General features: G+C 43.7%; 1 pseudogene; it reads right to left on the bottom strand.

Moving 5' to 3' along the window:
* Nucleotides 1-715: 715 nt before the first annotated feature.
* On the bottom strand, nt 716-799 carry LOC123862535 (U4 spliceosomal RNA; annotated as a pseudogene).
* Between the last annotated feature and the right edge of the window lie 4508 nt (nt 800-5307).

Genomic DNA, 5307 nt, shown 5'->3' with positions numbered 1-5307 from the left:
CTTTCTACTGTCTCTCTCTCTGTGTCAAATAAAAAACAAAAACAAAAACAAAAACAAAAACAAACCCCCCCCCCCCCAAAAACCACTGCTGTATATGTGATTTAGTGGTGGTGGTGGTATGGAAGAAAGTCACAGGAAAACACAAATACACCTGTATTTTAAAAAGGCTATAAGGATGGGGATTTATACCATGTTTTATATTTGTATGTATTAATACAGTTCATATACTGGATCAAACAGGGGTACAAATAAAAGTGGCTTAAGCAAAAGTAGAAGGTCTACTCTCTCATCAATGTCTGAGCGCATAGGTGGTCCAGTAGTGTAGTCTCATCCAGAGACCCGAGTTCCTTCTAGCTTGCTTCTTTACCTTCTCTTAGATTGGCGCTTCTCAAATTTAATGTGAACGTGAATCACCGGCAGATCTTGTTTAAATGAAGGATCGGCTTCCCTCGGTCTGGGGGGGCCTGAGATTCTGCATTAGCGCAAGCGCCCAGGTGACGCCGATGTTACCCATCCACGGAACCCACGGTGCACAGTGAGGTCCGGGAGCATGGCCTTCACTGGCGTGCTTGAAGTCGATTTATCACTTCTTTGGATTTCCAGCCTGTGGGAAGGAGTATAGAATGAAGGGAAGGGTATGCAGCTTCCTTATGAGAACATGATCTGGAAGTTGTGGGTGTTCTCTCTGCTGCTTACAGGCTGGAACGTGGTCATAGGACCATAATGAGTTGTTTTCAATTAGCAATAATCGCGCCTCGGAGAAACCTCATTGGCTCTGTTACTGCCACTGCGCAAAGCTAGGACCATAATGAGTTGTAAGGGAGGCTGGGAAATGTAGGCTGTAGGTAAAATTTGAGGCGTTTTATTAACTAAAAGGAAGATAGGGGGAGTGCCTGGGTGGCTTAGTCGGTTAAGCATCTGACTCTTGATTTTTTTTTAAATTTTATTTATTTATTTGGGGGGTGGGAGAGAGAGAGAGAGAGAGAGAGAGAGAGAGAGAGAGAATAAGTGGGGGGAGGGGCAGAGGGAGAGGGAGAAGCAGACTCCCTGCTGAACAGGGATCCATCCCAGGACCCTGAGATCATGACCTGAGCCAAAGTCAGATGCTTAACTGACTGAGCCACCCAGCACACCCTGCTCTTGATTTTGACTCAGGTCATGATCTCCGGGTGGTGAGATCGAGCCCTGTGTTAGGCTTGCCCTGGGTTTGGAGCCTGCTTAAGATTCTCTCTCTCTGCCCTCCCCTCCCCAAAAAATAAATGAAAGGAAGATGGGGAGGACAAATATAAGGGAATTACTGGCAGTCTCTGCTACAGTCTTTAAAGAGAATTTAAGCCAACGCAGGGTCTGTGAGAATTTTTCTCCTTTTACATTACTGATGACTGAGGAACAGTAATCTAAAGTATAATCCAAAGTACATACCCCCTTAGCATTCACATGCGACTTTGCTTACATTTTCCATGCTATCTCTCCCCAAGAACACAGTTTGTGCCAGTTCCTTTTTTAAGATTTTATTTATTTATGAGAGAGAGCGAGCACGAGCAGGGGGAGCAGCAGGGAGAGGGAGAGGGAGAAGCCGATTCCGCACTGAGCACAGAGCCCATCGCGGGGCTCGATCCCGGGACCCGATCCCGGGACCCTGAGATCATGACCTGAGCCAAAGGCAGATGCTTACATGACCGAACCACCCAGGCGCCCCGGTGCCAATTCTTTTGGATGATTTGCTTTTACCCGAACAAACATCTCTTATACTCCACATGATATTCCCTTTGTCCTTCTCTGTCATTTGTACCCTTATTAGGGCTAGCTGGTAAAGCTGTGTTCCTGGGCAAAAGAGGGCACCCCTCGTTACAGTCAGGGATCTGCAAATTTGTGTTTTTTTACAGAGAGCTCTCGAGAGAATGGATAGGGAAGTACAAATGCCGACTTCTCTTATCTTTCAGAACTTCTGCTCTCCTGATGGGAGCCACTAAGTCCATTTTCATAATTGAAAGGTATGACTCTAGATTTTTTTTTAAAAAGATTTTATTTATTTATTTGAGAGAGAGAATGAGATAGAGATAGATAGAGAGAGCATGAGAGGGGGGAGGGTCAGAGGGAGAAGCAGGCTCCCCGCCGAGCAGGGAGCCTGATGCGGGACTCGATCCCGGGATTCCAGGATCATGACCTGAGCCGAAGGCAGGCGCCCCGTGAAAGGCATGACTCTAGATTTTAAACCCTGTTCATTCCCCAGCCCCACTGCCATACACTGAGCAAGGCCCACATAGGGATAATGAGTTCTTGCTGTGTGGAGATTCTAGGACAAACCTAGAAGCTAAGTGGCTTAGATTCTATTGGAAGATGTTATTGACTCATTGGGAAGTCTTTAGATATTCAACTTAATTAACTCCCTTACAGAATGCTAGTTTATTTCTTTAAGTTAGACTGGAATTTGTAACAGGCTAAGGTTTTCCTTTCTTTGAGAATATCTTAAAGATGCAAATCATCAAAATTGAGTGTGGGGTGTGTGTGTGGTGTGTGTGTTAGAAGAAATATAAAATTCCCTTTAATGTTTTAATTTTTTCCCTTGGCTTTGTCTTCCTAGTTAGAATCAAATGCTCAAGAAAAATTTCCCTGATGCAATCATGCTTCAAGTGGTGTTTCCTTTAGGAAACAAGGCAAGTCAACAACAAAAATTAGCCAGAGGATTTAAAGAATTCACTGTATTTTCCCATTCTTTTTATTTTTATTTATTTTTTAAAAGATTTTATTTATTTGAGAGAGGGGGGCAGTGGTAAAGCACAAGCAGGGGGAGGGGCAGAGGGAGAGGGAGAAGCAGACTCCATGCTGAGCAGGGAGCCCGATGCGAGGCTTGATCCCAGGACCCTGAGATCATGACCTGAGCCAAAGGCAGACGCTTAACCAACTGAGCCACCCAGACGTCCCATTCCCATTCTTTTTAGTTCTATTTTTCTAATCTTTTTATCCTCTTTATATCAGGAGCTCATCATTGCTTTTTGTGGGGGTGACAATATCATCGCTGTATTATCCATTTTTTTGGTGTGTCTAATTGTCTCATTGATTCATTTACCTAAAAAACAATTCTATGAATAAAAATAAAATGTCCTAAAAACCCTCTACTTCACACAAGGACCAACTTCCAGAAAAATAAGTACTTTTGACCCCATTCTCTGTATTCTCTGCCTTCAATATGCGTGCTGGTTGGTTAAGCTGGGGAGTGACTCCCTGAGTCAGTGACTGTAGTCAGCCTGAGTCTGAAAAGGACCTAATCTCTGGCAGCCTTTTCTGGTTCTTTAAGTTGAATACCTCTGTTCTTTCCTGAGAAAGCAGGCTTCCTTTACTTTGGATTGTCTGGGTCAATGCCAGGAGCTTTGTCATGACAAAAGGTATGAACAAGAAACTTTCAGTGCATTTGGTCAATATTTACTTAGCACCACTGTGACATTATCAAGAGTCTAGCCCCTGGCAACTAAGTGCTTTCAGATTTAAGGGCAGACAAAAATAATGAGAAGACAAAAAAATAATGTTCAAACTGGGCTACAGGAAATTCTTTGGTTACCTGGTTGTTCTTCTAGCACAGTCTGTCCAGTTGTATCTGGGACGGTTTTCCTTCTAGCATCTTTCCAAATTTTGACTTTTGGCAGAGCTGTGTCTCACAGGATGGGCTCCCTGGTGGTGACACTGGACCAGCAGGGTCTCCCTGGTCTTCCCTGTGGAGAGTGAGCTAAGAAGGAGTTAAGTTTTCCTATACATCACTCTGGGGGGAGTGCAAGGGAAAGAATGGAAAAGAGTCAGGCCCGGCTCTGTTGTGTAGCATAAGGGTACCTCAGTTTCCATCTGTAAAATGTGGATAAGAACACTTGCCTCATCAGGTGGATGTCACGATTAAGTAGAAGCGGAAGGAAGGAAGCATGCAAAATGATCTGAGCAGTGCCAGGCATGAAGTAGGTGTTTGCTTATTTCTCCTTTGTCCTCCTTGTAAGCCTCCAGCAGGACCGAGCACTTTCAGAACAATGCCCTTTCTCTCTGGAAAAAGGCTATGTCATTTGTTAAGCTGCTCCAGTGGCCCAGTCAGTAGACTAAGAATTATGGTCCCCAGAGTCAATCGACCTATTGTTATGAAATTGCCTTGGCCCTGCTAGTTTCTGGAGTTGTCATTTTGCACTGTAATTGATTTACGGTTTTCTTCCTACCCTTCTCTTGCCAATGTTGTTACTGGTCCAGGGCACTAGATGGCGCCATTTTACCAAGTATAGATGGCTCCTACGGCAAAACCTGTTCTTAGGACTTGTCCAGTGCTATAAAAAAGACAGTTCTTACAGCATGGGTCAGCATAGCCGTGTATTCCAGCACCTCAAAGAAATCCCTTTACAATCCTGCGTTTCTTTCATTTATCATAGCGGGTGTGTAGTGCTTAGAAGTCACCCAGAAGTTAACATCTGTGATTTGGTTCCATGGTTTAGGTAGGAGAGCAAGAAAACTTGGAGTAGATTCAAAGAGAAACCATGAATTTGGTTGGAATGAGAAAATGGAGTATACGAGGAGAGGTCAAATAAATGTGGATTACTTGGTGTTTCAGGGATGGTTAGGCAATGTCTTGGTGGGCTCTAACAATGAAGTGTTCCTAGGGAAGATGGTGAGCAGCTGTTATTCTCCACCATGGAGTAGAATAGAATAAGAAGAAATGGACTTATTGACCACAGGAGAGGTATGTTAGTCACAAGGAAGAATGTCTGAAACCAAGAGTATGTAATATCATAATGAGGAAAATTAAAATTTTTCTTTGCCTATTTTTTTGAAGATTTATTTATTTATTTGAGAGAGAGAGAGAGAGAGCAAGAGAGAGGGAGAGGGGCAGAGGGAGAGAATGAGAATTGCAAGCAGACTCCCTCCTGAGCACGGAGCCCAACATGGGGCTCAATCCCATGACCCTGAGATCATGACCTGGGGAAGAAATCAAGAGTCGGACACTTAACCAACTGAGCCACCCAGTCACCCTGCCTAATTTGTTTTTAATATTGATAAAGTCTCAACATGTCCAGATCCGATTATTTGCGGTCCCACTAGAAGATGGAAGAATTTTCTCTCCCCTATTATGGTGCTTATTTGATGCCTGAAATGATATAGGCTAGGTTGATGTTCATTGCAGCCCGTTGGCACAGGACTGGATATAACTTAACAGCAGATTAGCAATGATTTCAGAAGTGTTCCATTAGTGTGTGTGTGTGTGTGTGTGTGTGTATGTAATATTAGAGGTCTGTAGTGTCACCAGCATTTTTTCTTGGTTTCTAAAATATTTCTGTAAGG

This window comes from Mirounga angustirostris, unplaced genomic scaffold, assembly GCF_029215605.1.
Source record: "Mirounga angustirostris isolate CCGP_5_RB_7025 unplaced genomic scaffold, mMirAng1.0.hap1 SCAF_9, whole genome shotgun sequence".
In the NCBI taxonomy this organism is placed as follows: Eukaryota; Metazoa; Chordata; class Mammalia; order Carnivora; family Phocidae; genus Mirounga; species Mirounga angustirostris.
This window is presented reverse-complemented; position numbering and strand designations above follow the sequence as displayed.